We start from the raw sequence: 17,242 nt of genomic DNA, 5'->3' as shown, positions 1-17,242 counted from the left end.
AACCTAATTCAATGTTCGTCTTTCTTTTATTTCTCTACCCTCTCAATAGGGTTTGACGACATTAGAGTTTTAGAGCTTAAATTGAAAATTCTACCCTTGCAACCTGGATCCTTGCATACTTAATGAAAAAGTATACATAAAGCAATATAAATATATGAAATTTAAAAGTAATTAAGTCAGTGAGTCATTGCCATCTCCTTTCGGTGACTCGGTGTGCTATTGAGTCCTCACCAACAAACCCCTCCCTCAACACTGGATCCTTCTTCTCAGCGTCGTTTTACAAGATCCATGTCTCGGGACCATAACACACTTTCACATAAAGATAAGTTCTTATCTACTATATTAGCCATTAAATCAGCCACCAAACACACACACAAAATAGTGCCTTAAGTGGAATAAATCAATTACTCATTCAATATCAATTCAAATCTTTTTTTGCCTTAAAAAACTCAAGAATTGTAGTGGTCCCTAGACATGGATCGAGTAACTCGGCGTGGGATTTGTGAATCCAGAACTATAATAGAGCAACTGCTCTCGATAAGTCCAAAAAGGAGTTTCCTTTTCTTTGGCTGTTCTCGAATAGGAGGAAAGCAACCACCTTTGAGAACCTAAATGTTATGGACTCCATAGCATCAAGAGTGGCTAACCGGAGAAGAGAAGAGATGGAGTAAACTTGTATTTCAGTACCTTAGGGGTTTAATTATAATTTGAAGTTCCATAAGGGTCTAATTGTAATTATAGAACCTTTGATGTTTTCCCTGATCTATTTAGGGCGTCAAGTGATTGAATGGAAGCAAGCATTAATCAATTAGTCTAAATGAGATCAGGTACTCTCTCTAAAGAGGCCTAAGGTTGGAGCTCCTTCAAAGGCTCACGTCCCTTCTTCATTGGGTGTTCCAAGAACCCCAAATCCTTCCCTTCTTCGTCATTCAATCTGGAAGCTAGAGGAGATCGCCGGGTGACTCGATCCATGGCTAGAGAGCCTAACATCGTGGTACCAGACAGGACCACCCTTGGTGATTCCTCTTCCCCTGCAGAAATTCGAAATTTTGTGGAAGAGAACCATGCTGATCTACAATCTCAAATCAATGGCCTGGAGGGCAAATTCCAGATGTTGTTGTCCCACATGGAGGAGGGCTTTACCCAACTTTCCGACCAGATGGCATCCTCCTCACGCCCAGCAGATCATCTCAACCCTCATCCAACGCCTCCACCTCCTCCCCTGCGCCAAACACGTCCACCTCGTGGGGGCCTCAATCCAGCACCCCCTACCGTGCCAAGGTACACAAAGCTTGATTTTCCAATGTATGATGGGTCCTCCGACCCTTTAATGTGGTTACACAGGTGTGATCATTTCTTTTCCAATCAAGGAACTCTGCCCGAAGGCAAGGTTCAATTAGCTGCCTTCCACATGCTTGATGAAGCGCTTATGTGGTTTCATCAATTCAAAAACGAGTTTGTGGTATATGATTGGGAATTTTTCAAAGAAAATTGCATGCTACGGTTTGGTCCTCCGCTTCGCAGCAACCCAGTTGGGGATTTGGTCAATCTAAAATAGCTTGGAACTATAGAAAAATATCAGAAATTGTTCCAAGAAAAACTTGCTCGTGCAAGTCATTTGGTGAGGCCTGAACTTTATGTCAATTTGTTCACGGCTGGCCTGGTAGAACCCCTTCGCCTAGAAGTGGAATTGGAAGCCCCCAAATCCCTAGCCCACGCCATGAATTTGGCAAGAGCATTGGACACCAAACAGCACCTCTTTCGAGAGTCATTAACCAAATGTTCCCCTTGGCCACCTCGCCCACAGCCCCATGGTCCTTATTCCACTAACCCAAGGCCTCAACCCAACAACCCCTCTCCACCACCACCACCACCAGCCTTTACACCCCTACCAGGATTTATCAAACGTCTCACAAAAGTATAAATTGATCAGAGAAGGGCTCAGGGCCTATGTTTCAATTGTGATGAAAAATTCGTCAAGGGCCATCAATTCAAAAGACTCTTTTGGGTAGAAATAGAAGACCCTTCAGAGGATGACTTTCAGGAGGATATGGACCAAACCGAGGAGGAAACACCAAAAATCTCCCTCCATGCCATGACAGGCCTGCATAGCACAAATATCATGCAAGTCCACACCACCATGAACCATCATATTCTACTAGCACTCGTGGACTCAGGCAGCACACATAATTTTATAAGCAGCCAGGCAGCACAACAGTTGGGGTTATCACTACAACAGAAATCAGGAATATCAGTCTCAGTGGCTAATGGTGACAAGGTCACCACTGTGGGTTTCGGTTCAGCAATGCCCTTTACTATTGAGGGTCACTCCTTTGTAGCAGATGTTTTGGTCATACCGCTGGCTGGGTTTGACCTCGTATTGGGCATTAAATGGCCTTAGTGATTGGGTCCGATCTTATGGGATTTCCAATCCCTTACCATGAGTTTTAAACAGGACATCCATCCGATCACCCTCCAAGGCAATAGCGCCCAGCGGCCATGCAGCCTCCAAACACTTTCTGTGGGTCCTTCAAAAGGGGATAACTTAGCTTCATTGTTGGCAGAATATGCTGATTTATTTTAGGAACCTGCCGACCTTCCGCCTATACGAGCTTGTGATCACAGAATTCGTTTGAAGATGGGCACCGAACCAGTGGTAGTGCGCCCCTACCGCTATCCCCATGTGCAAAAAGATGAGATAGAAAGGCAATGTCAACAAATGCTCCAACAAGGTATTATTCAGCCTAGTCATTCTCCTTTTTCATCCCCGGTATTGCAGGTAAAAAAATCAGATAAATCTTGGCGCTTTTGTGTGGATTACCGTGAACTCAATGCTTGCACCATCAAAGATAAATTTCCAATTCCGGTGGTCGATGAATTATTTGATGAGCTACACGGCTCTCAATTATTTACAAAGTTGGACTTGAAATCTGGCTACCATCAGATTCGGGTTTATTCGGAGGATGTCGAAAAAACTGCCTTCCGTACCCACCATGGTCACTACGAGTTCTTGGTGATGCCATTTGGGCTATCCAATGCCCCGTCCACCTTTCAACGCTTATGAACCAGGTATTTCACCCTTTTTTACAGAAGCATGCCTTTCAGTGGTCTCAGTTGGCAGACTCCTCGTTTAACAACTTAAAACAGGCAGTAGCGTCAGCACCAGTTCTCCAATTGCCCAACTTTGCCGAAAATTTCATCATAGAATGCGATGCATCCGGGGGAGGGATAGGTGCAGTCTTGCAGCAACAGGGACACCGCATTGCCTATTTCAGCCGCCATCTTGCTCCCCACCATCACAAGTTAGCCACGTACGAAAGGGAACTCATCGGTTTGGCCAAAGCCGTGTGCAGCATTGGAGGCCGTATCTGTGGGGCAGACCTTTTGTGATCCGGACAAACCACTGTAGCCTCAAATACTTATTGGATCAGCGCCTTACTACATCCCCACAACAACATTGGCTTAGCAAATTAATGGGATTCGATTTTCAGGTGGAATACAAACCGGGTTATCTCAACCGGGCAGCAGACGCTTTGTCCCGCAGAGAACTAGGGGATTCACACTTGCACGCACTGAGCCACCCCAGGTCCCCTTTGCTGGACACAATCCGTCAGGATACTAGCCATCATCCAGATCTCCTTGCATTACAAGCTCAAATCAAAAACCATTCCAAGGACAAGAACTTGACACTACAGGATGGTCTCATTCTGTATAAAGGACGCATATATCTTCATCCTTCGTCGGTACTCCTTCCTGCCATTATTGCCTCCTTTCATGATAGTACACATGAGGGCCAACAGAAAACATACTTCTGCTCAGTCGGGAGTTTTATTGGAGAGGTATGAAGCGGGTCATTGCTGAGTATGTTGCAGTGTGCCAGGTCTATCAGAGGAATAAGTCTGAATCCTTACAACCCGCCGGCTTGCTCCAGCTACTTCAACTTCCTTCACAAGTATGGGTATATCTCTCAATGGATTTTATCGATGGTCTTCCTCCTTCTGCAGGGAAATCTGTTATTCTTGTTGTGGTAGACCGGTTCACAAATTATGTCCACTTTATGGCCCTCAGCCATCCGTATACAGAAACACAAGTCCCTCAGCTCTTCATGGATAATATTGTCTACCTCCATGGCCTTCCGGGGACCATGACCAGCGACCATGATGCTATCTTCACCAGTAAATTCTGGGGGGAACTATTTAAGCTCCATGGCTCCAAGTTATCTTTTGCTTCAGCATACCACCCTCAAACAGACGGCCAGACAGAGGTGGTTAACCGCACATTGGCGATGTATTTGCGGTGCTTTGTGGGGGACACGCCCCGAAAGTGGGTTCGTTGGTTAGCATGGGCGGAGTATTGTTATAATACCTCATACCACACCGCACTGGGTACTACCCCTTTTTGAGTTGTTTATGGACGCGAACCTCCGTGCTTACTTTCTTATGAACCGGGGTCTTCTCGGGTAGCGGCATCGGACCAAGCATTAGCCGACAGAGATGCAATACTTTCTCAAGTTCGCTTTCAGTTACAACGTTCACAAGCCACAATGAAGCATACTTATGACAAAGGACATCATCCCCTTTCCTTTGCACTTGGAGAATTTGTTTGGCTCAAACTTCAGCCATACCGCCAACTATCTCTTGCAGCCATCAAACGCCATAAGCTCTCTCCAAAATTTTATGGGCCATTCCAGATCCTACACCGTATTGGCACTGTGGCATATCGTTTGAAACTACCACCAGACGCCAAGCTCCATGACGTCTTCCACGTCTCCCTTCTCAAGCCGTTCAAGGGAGACTCACCACTGCTGCATACCCCTCTGCCTCCGCTTAAAGATGGCAGGTCCATGCCCACGCCCGCACAGATCCTTCAAGCAAGGCGAGTTAACAACGCTTGGGAAGTGCTCGTCCGGTGGACTGATGAGGAATTGATAGAAGCCTCTTGGGAGACACTCAAGTCCTTCCAGACTCTATTCCCCACTTTCGAGCTTGAGGACAAGCACTTTCTTCAGGAGGGGGGTGATGTTATGGACTCCATAGCATCAAGAGTGGCTAATCGGAGAAGAGAAGAGATGGAGTAAACTTGTATTTCAGTACCTTAGGGGTTTAATTGTAATTTGAAGTTCCATAAGGGTCTAATTGTAATTATAGAACCTTTGATGTTTTCCCTGAACTATTTAGGGCGTCAAGTGATTGAATGGAAGCAAACATTAATCAATTAGTCTAAATGAGATCAGGTACTCTCTCTAAGGAGGCCTAAGGTTGGAGCTCCTTCAAAGGCTCACATCCTTCATCATTGGGCGTTCCAAGAACCCCAAATCCTTCCCTTCTTCGTCATTCAATCTGGAAGCTAGAGGAGATCCCCGGGTGACTCAATCCATGGCTAGAGAGCCTAACACTAAACTGTTATTCTCGATAAGGGCAGAGAGCCCTTGCTGCTGCTGCTGCTCAAAAAGTAGGGGAAAGGTCCCCTTTGCTGCTCACGGTTGAGAGGATTTAAAAACCTCTCTGCCACTGCTCGGGTTAGGGGCTGAAAACCTCTAACTTTGACAGTCCTCATAACAGAGGTTAGGGGTTCCTGTTATGGTCCCTAGCCATGGATCTAGTAACTCGGTGAGGTAATTGTGAATCCAACATTGTATTAGGGTTCTTAATCATGCAATGGAGAAAAGAACTCCCTTTTTTCTTCCCTACCTCATTATGCTTGAAAAGGTGTTTCCTTTTCTTGATCTTCTATGTAAATAAAAGAGTTAACTTGTTGTTCTTGATCAAGAAGGGTGAAACCCCTTTGTGAGGTTCACGTCAATGGAGGTAGGAACCCTCTAGGATGATTGCTGCTACCCATGTAAGGAAGATTAGGACTTTTCTAATAATCCTTCACTAGGTATAAGTTAAAACTTCTCCTTGAAGGTGCTGTTCAAGTAGGGGATCAAACCCTATCTTCCCTAGCTCGAAATCAAGGATTTTTCTTCCCTCTTACTGCTGTGGATGTGAAGAGGCTAAAGCCCCCACCTTTGAACTCGGAAAAGAGAAATGAACCTCTCTTCCTTCCTTGATCTCGAATACTCTTAATGCAAACAGAATTCAAGATGAAAAGAATGAAAGATCAATCAAGAACATACCTTGGAGCTCGTCAAGGAGACCTCCCAATCCTAGAGCTCGTCAAGGAAAACTCCCAATCCTGTTTAACCTAATTCCAGCTTGGCTTTCTTCTATTTCCTTACCCTTTAAATAGGGTATTTGACGTCATAAGTGTTTAGGGCTAAAAATAACAATTCTACCCCTACATCCTTGCTCATTACATAATTAATGAAAAATTAAACTGAAAAAAATATAAATAATGAAAGTTAAACTAGTGAAATCTGTGAGTAATTTTCTTCTCCTCTGGGTGACTCAATGTGCTATTGAGTCCACAACATCTGTCTCACCTTGGAGAAAGAGCTTGTCCTCAAGCTCGTAAGTTGGGTAGACCTGTTTGAAGTTGTCTAACCGCTCCCATGTAGCTGCTTCCGGTTCCGTAGCTGTCCAATGAACTAGAATCTCCCACTGATCATTGACCAAACGTGCGCATAACACCACGACGGGTGTCAGAATGATGTGTCCATTGCCCACTGGAGGAAGGAATGGAGGGGAAGTAAGCGGCGACCCCTTATATTGTTTCAGGAGTGAGACATGAAACACATCAAAGCTTTGCCGTGGCTGGTAGTTGTAGTTGATAGGCCACCTGCCCCATGCGCCGAATAATGGCGAAAGGCCCAAAAAACTTGGGGGAGAGCTTATGGCGCGACGGCCCCGTAATGGACTGCTGTCAGTACGGTCGTAGGCGTAACCAAACATAGTCCCCTACCTCATATGAGACATCTCAGTGTCCCTTGTTGTAGGCACTCGTCATGCGATCCTGAGCCCATTGTAGACGATCAATAATAGTATGTAATACCTGATCTCGATCAATGAGTGCCTGATCAATGGCGTCCACTCACGTGGAGCCTCTAGTATAAGAGAGAAGGTGTGGGGGATACCTCCCTTAAAGAACCCTGAAAGGAGAGGATTGCGTGGAGTGGAATGAAGTATTGTAACTGTATTCAGCCCATGGTAGCCACTGAACCCATTGCTTCGGCCAATCTCCAACAAAGCACCATAGATACATTTTGATGGTGCGATTAACCACCTCTGTTTGGCCATCAGTCTAAGGATGATATGCGGATGAAAACTTCAATTTTTTTCCGCTCAGACGAAAAAAATTCCTCCTGAAAGTGCTGGTGTTATGGTCCCAGATCAACACGGAGATTCACTGGGGAAGACGAAGGTGATAACGAAGGAGAAGAGAAAGAAAGGGACAAGAATCGTAGAGACGAACGGCGAGGGATAACTCGGCTCTAAGGGAGTCCATAACCTACGGCTCTGAGGGAGTCTGCAACCTAGGTTCATTGGAGGAGAACTTTCACCCTGTTTATGTTTCAAATTCAATTTTTTTCCATTTCATTCCCTGATGTCCCTTAAATAGGACTCATGATCTATGGTTCTAGAGAGTTACAATTTTGCCCCTCTATGGCATTTAACCTAAAAATAAACTAAATTGCTACATAGCTAACTCAGTCAGAGTAATTGACTCGGCCACGGTGTCTCAGCCTGACTTGGCTCACTATTGGGTCCATAACATCACACCCCTACTGGAGAACGAGCTCGACCGTGAGCTCGAAGGTGGGTAGGCTTGCCGATTTATCTACATCAACCCAAGTAGCACCCACTTGAACTGTGTCCGTCGTAAATTTTGAGGGGTGCGAAACGGTCCTGCTGGTTCCACCTACAAAAGAAACAATTTTTTTTTGTGGTTAGTCTTGCTCCTCTGGAATCAATCTCCATGGGGTCTGTTACTTACAACAATTATTGATCTTAAAGCATACACCGTACTGTGCAACCTCTAGTTCAAAGTGGGAAAATCTTAGATACCATCAACCAACTTACTAGACCAAATGATATCTGGTAGCTGACAACATATAAGAGGATCAAATCTTTCTCAATCATGTCAGATGCATTCTCCAGCAAGTTCTCTCTCTCTGGACCAACTGTAGTCTTGGCCTTTGCAAATATTAAGCTCCAGATTGGGTACTCTGATGAATCAAGCTTGTTGTATGCAAATGTCAGAGTTCTCAAGCCATCTTCTGCATAATCTGAGAGGTGTACCACTATTTATGGCTGATATAACTTGCCAGTTTCCGCAAGCATATCAAGGATAATGCTGGCAGCACCTTTACATAGGAGAATTATCTGTCCTTCTTCATCCGCCACGATGACAAACATCCTTTTATGGAAATTACTAAATTCTAGAATATTTAGAAGCTTGTATGGCCTCTCAAGTTCATTTCCATTGGGATCAAGTTCCCTAACTGACATGCCAGACTGGGTTCTTTGAGAGAATCTGAACCCAAACTCCCGCGAAGAAACTAAGAAAGCTACTTCAGGTGACGCAGCTTCATATGTCAACTTGCCTGTGTCATCTTCTTCAACAGGTAGTCCAATATGGCATAGGGCCAAAACCATGAGAAACATTGCTATCTCAAAAATACGGCCACTTTTGACCCAGTTATTGTGCATTAGCCGATCATGCTTGAAGTTGAAACCCTTAATTGGGGTTTCATTCTGCAAATGCTTCTGAAGATGTCCACTAGAAAGGATAGGATACTCCGAAACAAGGTGACCATGGGCTTGATTTTTGGTAGTACTATCTGCTACTGAGAAATCAAAATTATCAAAACTTGGACTACTCATAAGATCTGACCTGTCACAGCTGAACACGAATTTATCCAAATCTATATTCATTCTGTGTGATGCAGCTACATCAACTTCACTTACGTCACCCCCATATGAAACTCCTGCAATGCTACACTTTCTGAACACCATTTGGTTACAAGTGAGTGTTCTAGATTTTTCAGACAAGAGCATCTCAACCTGACGTAGCTCTACATTTAAGTTTGAAGTTCTAGCTTCAACAGAGGTGCATGTTTCTTCATCAAACAGTTGTACATCCCAATTGATGAGCATAGCTTGTAATACTTTGACCACTTCAATAGAGACATAGAGAGAGATTGGAATCAAGTAACCATAAAGCATAAGTGCCCTTATGAACTGTAGCCCTCTGGCCAAAGGTGGATTCTGTGGATTATAGAAGGGATCATTTTCAGCGGGTTGAAGATACCACCAATTCACAATTTCAAACTTTGTGTATAAAGAAGACCCAATGGCAGTGACAAGGGAAACCAAAATGAGCATGATAAAGAGACCATAGATAATTTTATCCATCTTTCTCAGTATGCAGCTTCTCTTAGAAGGTGAGCTTGTGGAATTTTTGACTACTTGCGCATCTGGACTACTAAAAATAACCACACCATAGATGTAGTGGGTATTACAAAGCTCTGAATCTCCAAGAAGCAAAACTGCAGTACCAACCTCTTTCACTGCACATAAGGCTGAGACATATGTCGCAATGGAAGTCTTCATAGTCTGCCAATAAAAATCGGCTCGAATACGCTGCAAAGTTTTTTGTAGACCTTCTTGTGTACTGTCATGATAAGCCAAGAGAATGGCTGGAATCAACTAGAACGTGTGCGGAAGGTAAATCTGTCATTTTTAACAAATAAGTGAATCCTGGATGGACCACTTAGAATCCATTCCCCCCTCTGTAATCTTTCTGTGCAGCTCCTGTGGGTCTGGTAGAGTAACATGTGCATCTCGCACCAAGTCAAGGATGATGAAACGAGGTTGGCAGATGTTAGGGTCCTGGGGTTAAGTACCTATGCCTTCCGCTCCTAACAGGCCGGTCTTTGGGGTAGTATTGGCTAGGTGCTTAAAATTTGGTATCAGAACGGGCTCCCACGTCGCGAGTTCTATTCCTAGGTGGGGTGTCTACGTGTGTTAATCATGGGCGTCCTGATAGCTGCGTGTGATTAATCCCGGCTGGCAGCTGCGTGTGTTAATCCTGGCCGCGGTGGGCATCGGCTCGGGAGGGTGGGTGTACTGTTATGGTCCTGAGGTTAAGTACTCGGCTTTCCGCTACCTAACAGGCCAATCTTTTGGGTACTATTGGCTAAGTGCTTAACATTTGGTATCAGAGCGGGCTCCCACGTCGCGAGTTCGAATCCCGGAGGGGAGTTCCTCGTGCGGGTGTCACAAGCCCCGGATGTGGTGGGCATAAGGGATTATAGGATCTTGACCTGTCCCCCGTCGTTGAGAGTTAAGCCGTCGTGGACGCCGGCTCGCGAAGGTGGGGTGTACTGTTAGGGTCCTAGGGTTAAGTACCTATGCCTTCCACTCCTAACAGGCCGGTCTTTTGGGTAGTATTGGCTAGGTGGTTAACATGGCGGTCGAAGAATTTGTGTTACAACTGTGATGAATAGTATCAGGCAAGTCACTAGTGTAAATAGTTATTTTGGCTTGAAGTGGATGAATCAGATATTCTAGAGGACACGGATGAGATTGTCGAGGAGGAACCACCGAAAATATCTTTGCATGCCATCACTGGGTGGAAATCGCCCAAAACTATGCAAGTTCGAGCTCTTGTCCTCGATCGGGAACTTGTGGGGCTAGTGGATTCGGGGAGTACCCACAATTTTCTTAGCTTAACGGTGGCTCAGCATCTACAGTTATAGATCCTTCCACATCCGACAACCACAATCTCAGTGGCCAATGGGGAGAAAGTTCTGAGCTACGGGATCAACAAGGCGGTAAAATTTTCCATTGGTTCTACTTTATTTGATGCTAAATTTTTTGTCATTCCTCTGGCAGGTTTTGATATGGTATTGGGCATTAAATGGTTACAAACATTGGGACCCATTCTGTGGGACTTCTCTGCTTTAACCATGAGTTTTGTCTGTCGAGTGCTCCTATAGGGGAGTCAAGTGGACAACCCACATCACCTTCACTCTATACAAGCCCAGGACAATCCGGACAGCACTCTCGATAGTCTTATTGATGAGTTCTCCGACCTCTTCCATGAGCCATCCGGGCTGCCTCCCTTGAGGCACTGTGATCACCGGATCTATTTGAAACCAGGGTCTGATGTGGTGGTCGTTCAACCATACCGGTATCCACAACTCCAGAAAGATGAGATAGAGAGACAATGTCAGGCGATGTTACAGTAGGGCCTTATTCGCAGCAGCAGGTCCCCATTCTCTTCACCTATTTTGCTTGTGAAGAAACACAATGGCATGTGGCGATTCTGTATTGATTATCATGAATTAAACGCGCAAACAGTGAAGGATAAGTTCCCGATTCCAGTAGTGGAGGAGCTCCTAGATGAGTTACATGGGTCGTGGTCTTTACAAAATTGGACTTACGCTCGGGATATCATCAGCTTCACATGCACCCCTTCGACATTGAGAAGACATCATTCCGCATGCATCACGGCCATTTTGAGCTTGTGGTCATGCCGTTCAGTTATCAAATGCTCCTTCAACGTTTCAAGCACTGATGAATGAGGTATTTAGCTCTTATCGTCAGAAATTCGTACTCGTTTTTTTTTTTATGATATACTCATATATAGCAAGTCCAGAGAAGAGCATTTAGCGCATTTACGGATTCTGTTAAACTATTACGAGCACATCAGCTCTATTTGAAGAAATCCAAATGCTCCTTTGCGGCATCTCATGTGGCTTACCTCGGCCACATTATATCCCATGACGGGGTCACTGTGGATCCCGAGTAGATTCGGGCAATTTGGGAGTGGCCACAGCCTCAGTCGTGCTCAGCTTTGTGTGGATTTTAGGGTTTAGCAGGCTATAACCACAAATTCATTCGGAATTACGGTCCGTTGGCAGCCCCTTTGAAAAATCCCCTCAAGTAGAATTCCTTTTATTGGACCGTGGAGGCAACATAGTCCTTTGAGGCCCTCAAAGATGCTCTCGCATCTACACCTATTTTACAGCTTCCGAATTTTGAAGATTTATTTGTGGTCAAGTGCAACGCTTCTGGTGGGGGCATTGGGGCTGTCTTACAACAGCAGTCACACCCCATTGCTTATTTCAGTCGGCAGTTGGCAACTCGCTATCAAAAATTGGCTGCGTATGAACGGGAATTAATCGGGTATTCATGTAACCAGATTTCCTCCAACCATCGTGCAAAATCCAAAAGTAGATTTTCTATCATCTGGGGATCTGGCCTAGTCTGCATCCACGAATCCCTCAATGTTGAAGTGTCCATGTTTTTTATAGAGAAGCCCCCTTCAAGGAGCTCCTTTCAGATAACGTAGTATTCGCTCAAGTACTTGCCAATGACTAAGTTGTGGTTTGTGCATATACTGACTTACCATACTTACAACATATGAAATGTCTGGCCTTATTACCCGTAGGTAAATAAGTCGTCCAACAAACCTTTGATATTTGCCAATATCTACATCTTCTCCAGTCCCTCCACATAATTTTGTATTTGCATCCATAGTATACTGGTTTGCATCCCATCATACCTGTTTCTTCTAGTAGATCAATGGCATATTTTCTTCGGGATAGAACAATCCCATGTCTGGATTGTTAGACCTCAATATCCAAAAAATATTTCAGTAATCCAAGATCCTTCGTCTTGAATTCAGCACATATTCTTTCTTTTATTTTTTGAATGCCCTCATAATCACTCCTAGATAAAATAATGTCATCAACATAAACAGCTAGAATCACCTTAGCTCGTGTTGTGTTCTCAACAAATATTGAGTGATCTGCAGAGCATCTGTAAAAACCTGCCCATATGATGGCTTGACTAAATTTCTCAAACCATGCCCGTGGGGACTGCTTTAGTCCATATAGAGATTTTTAAGGCGACATACGGACTCCCCCTCAACCACATATCCAGGTGGTTGTTGTATATAGAGAATGTCTCATCATAATCAATGCCATAGCATACCTTTTACAACCAGACGTGCCTTCAGTCGTGCAATAGTCCCATCCGGATTATGTTTAACTGTATAAACCCACTTGCAACCAATGGGTTTTCTATCTATAGGTAGAGGAACCAAGGACCATGTGTGATTATCATTGAGTGCCTTCATTTCTTCTTCCATTGCTGCCTTCCACCCTGGATGTTGTAGAGCCTCCTGATATGACTGTGGAACAAATATGGAGGAAATAGAAGAAAGAAACTGACAACGTAATGGTGAGAGGCAATGATGAGACACAAAATTGGAAATAGGATGAGAAGTAGAAGGTTGAGTGCATGATCGAGGTTCTTTTCATATAGCAATAGGGTGAGTATCAAATTGAGGACCAAAAATGATTGGAGATGAAGGACTTACCTCTGGTGGATCCGACAACTCGGCAGGTGTGGTATCGGCCACTGTCTTTGGGGGCTGAACAATCTCTATATCACGAGGCACAACCGGTCGAGGAGAACTTGGTACTGATGACATACCAGGTGGAGCGCTATTAGAATAATATGAGTCTTCAAAAAATGTTACATCCCTAGACACAAATAAACGTCACAAAGGAGGACTATAACAAACATAACCCTTTTGTGTGCGAGAGTATCCCAAAAAAATACATTTGATAGATTTAGACTCAAGTTTGCTTTGCCTAGGCAATGTATTATGAACAAAACATTGGCAACCGAAGACTTTCAATGGTAATGCAAATAGATCATCATGTGGTAATAGTTTAGAGTAGGGGGATTTATTCCCTAGAATGGTAGACGGTAGATGATTTATAAGGAAACACGCTGTAAGTACAACATGGGCCAATAAAAGTATGAAACTTTCATGGCATATAATAAACCTCGAGCTACCTCAAGAATATGATGATTTTTTCGTTAGGCTACATCGTTTTGTTGAGGAGTGTAAGCACATGATGTCTGATGGATAATGTCATTCTCTTGACAAAATGAGTCAAGGTCTTTTGAAATATACTCTTTGGCATTATCAGACCGGAGGATTTTTATCTTCTAACCAAATTGTGTGAGTACCGTTGCATAAAAGGATTTAAAAATAGATAGTATCTCAGAATGCTCTTTAAAAATAAACAACCAAGTTGTGCGAGTGAAATCTTCAATAAAAGTGAAAAAATATTTGGCTTGAGAAATATTAAAGACACTCAAAGGCCCCCAAACATCAGTATGAATCAACGAAAAAGGAATGTCACTTTTGACTTCTGGATGAGGAGAGTATGTACTCCTTTTATGTTTACTTAATTGACACACCTCACAACTGAATTTTGACCTTATCTTAAGAGACGAAAACATATGATGAAGAGACTGTATGGAAGGATGTCCCAACCGATTGTGCCATAATCGTGTCTCATTCTCAGTAGTAGACACCATATTGATCTCTGGAACGTCCAAGTAGTAGAGCCCCCCTTTTTCATGGTCTCCACCAATCACATGCTTCGTTATAAGATCTTGAAAAACACATGAAGTAGGTGAGAAGGTAACCGAGCAATTAAAATATTTTGTAAGCTGACTCACAAAGAGTAAGTTTAAAGGAAAAGAAGGAACAAAAACAGTATCAGTGAGCGGAAGTGATGGGGTGATAGAAGTGGAACCTTTTTCCTTGAAATTTGGTTTGAGAACCGTCAGCTATGGTAACAAACTTGTGTGAAAGACTCGGAGATAAAGAATGTAATAAAGTTTTGTTACCTGTAAGATACTCGGAGGCTCCAGAATCAATTATCCAGGATGAAGATGAGGCAGATAGCATACCTAAAGCAGTAGTGGTAACAGTAGTAGTAGAGGGACTAGGAGAAGACCCTAGCATGGTCTTCATTTTCTGAAATAGTTCATACTCTTCATCAGAAATAATCTTCTATGCGGCTAATGTTGTGGGATGGTCTTGTTGTGCATCAGTAATAAGGGCTTGATTGGCCCTTGTCGATTATGACTTGTCATTAACTTTATAGCATATTTCTTTATAGTGGTCATATCTACCACAGTAAGTTCATGCCCTGTAACGGCACTGATCTATAGTGTGGCCAGGAAATTTGTATTGAGTACATTTAATATCATTTGTTCTGCTAGTACTAGTCCTTCCACCTCTTCCTCGGCCCCCTCTATAACCTCTTCCTCGGACTCAGCCGCGGTAAGAGGATGATCCTCTATGATCAGAATACATAGATGACACATCAGTAGTGGGGGAAGATGTGTTGTGGACTCCATAGCACAACAAGTAGTCTAGAGGCGACGCGGACAAGTCAGTGACTTAGTAGAGTAGTTCAGTAACTTAGCCAGTTTATGTCATTTAAATTGATTATTGTCGAGTAGGTAGCCCACGAGGGCAGGATTTGTAATATTTCAAAACTCTATGCTCGAGCCTTGCTTATTAGGTCATCGAGAAGGAATGGAAAACTAAGAAGAAAGTTACAAGGGATCTGCGTTCTTCCTCAACGAACTAGGGTCGGTGTTCCCCTAGAACCCAAGGTACAAGACTCCCTTTGACGAGCCTAGTTATCCATCGCCATTCAATCCATCTCCATTCCTCCTTGTTCTTCCCTACGATTCTTCTCTTCTTCGTTCTCTTCTTCATTTTTCCCTATGAATCGCATTGTGGAAATCTGGGACCATAACATCTTGGTATCAGAGCAGGTTCACAATGAGCGATTTTTCGTTCCGAGATAAAATAGCCGCAACATGCATAGAAATATTTTCAGAAATATGGGAGGAGATGCGTGCCCTGCACACAACATTATGGGAAGAGAGGCGTGCCCTGCACACAATATTAATCTTCGAAACAAAGAAGATACTTCAGGCTGTCATCGAAAATCGTCGAGATAAGGTTGCAGAGAGGAGGGTTGCCATTGCAAAAGAAGATGTTTGACCTCGAATCTCTTCAGAAAAGCCCGATTCCGAAGTCGTTCAGCCTCAAACCTCCTCGGAAAAGGCCGATGTGGGTTCACTGGTTTTCGTTCGACCTAATTCCTCCGAACATGGAACTCCCAAGCCAAAACCCACTGTTGTGAAAACCGAAGGTGGGGAGTCTGGCAATCCCCGAGCTGAGAGGCTCCATGACAAATCTTGGCCAGATGCCTCTGCTATTCGTCGTGGGGACAAGCTTCCTACGGTAGTTCTTGTAGGCGACGAAGGTGGTGGAAACAGGACAGAGCCAAATTCCCGTAAAATTGATGCCCAGTGTGCCCAGGAATCGGCTATCTTCCAGCTTGTACCATGGCCACTCAACTCATCGACATCAATGCCAGGTGAGTTTTCGAATTCCTCAACACTCTGTGTAAAAATTGGGGAAAGGCAACCTCTGTTTTGGGATACCGGTCAACAACAGCGACATTTCTGTTGTGGGGATGGGAAAAAAATTTTCCGGCGGTTTATGTTGTGTGCATTTTGCTGGTTGGTCTTCATACTGCTGGTACGCCCACCCGCCTTTACAAGCTTCAGGTCAAATTTTATGGGGAACCTGTAGAATATCAGCAAATCAGTTTCAATGTCTGGGACGTTGATCCAACCTTTGTGGAGACATTACTGCCAAAACACCCAGGAAACGATACCTCTGAATAGAGTGGAAAAAGAACCCCACTCGTCTACGGGTTTTGAAAATTATGCCAAGGACAAGAGCGACTCCAGAGAGGGGCTTGCTGTAACCTACAAGATCATCGTGGAAATGCTCAGCAGGATTCAGACAAGTGTGGGGTACTGGGTGGACCTCGTGCCAATTGATATCAAGATGAGTTCACTGTTCCAGAAGGGTCCTATTCATGTAGCCAACAAAATTCTGGTATTAGCAGCTGCTATGCAGTCTCCTGTTAGTGGGTGGGCAATACTTCAAGAGGTTCTTGAGCAGCATTCATGTTGTGCTGCCTTTGAACACCCATTGTGTTTGCAATAGGATGAGAAGTACTTTGGTTCTGGATTGGATGGGGCAGTAAAGACTCTTCGGCATAAAGGCTACTTTCAGATCCTTCACAAGCTGCTACAAACTCATGGAATTCCATTGGAAATGAAGTTTATGGAGTAACTATTTATCTGCATCAAGGAAGCACCTATAATATAAAGCTTCTTGCTCTATCAGAGAAGCCTACTGTCTGCCAGGAAGCAGACTTGAAATTTTATACAAAGTCACATAATTACATAGATATACATGTTATGGGTGGGAACCTGGCTTATCCTGTGGTGTCAGAAGCAGGCAACAAGCTCAAGACTACTGCTCAATCAAATTCATGTACCGTAACAACCACATGGTTTGGGTTCTATCGCACCTGGCAAGGTAGTAATCAAATATTTGACATAGTCAACCTTGCTCTTCCGAATTTTCATATGCATCTCAGGCAGTT

The 17,242-nt window shown here is 44.0% G+C and overlaps 1 pseudogene; it reads right to left on the bottom strand.

The window, feature by feature from the left end:
* Positions 1–7,922: 7,922 nt before the first annotated feature.
* On the bottom strand, positions 7,923–9,494 carry LOC137946586 (probable phospholipid-transporting ATPase 7; annotated as a pseudogene).
* Between the last annotated feature and the right edge of the window lie 7,748 nt (positions 9,495–17,242).

This window comes from Aristolochia californica, unplaced genomic scaffold, assembly GCF_029961685.1.
Source record: "Aristolochia californica isolate CCGP_79_NKW_82.1479 unplaced genomic scaffold, dmAriCali1.0.hap1 SCAF_12, whole genome shotgun sequence".
NCBI lineage: Eukaryota > Viridiplantae > Streptophyta > Magnoliopsida > Piperales > Aristolochiaceae > Aristolochia > Aristolochia californica.
The sequence above is the reverse complement of the archived record's forward strand: the minus strand, read 5'-3'. Positions and strand labels throughout refer to the sequence as shown.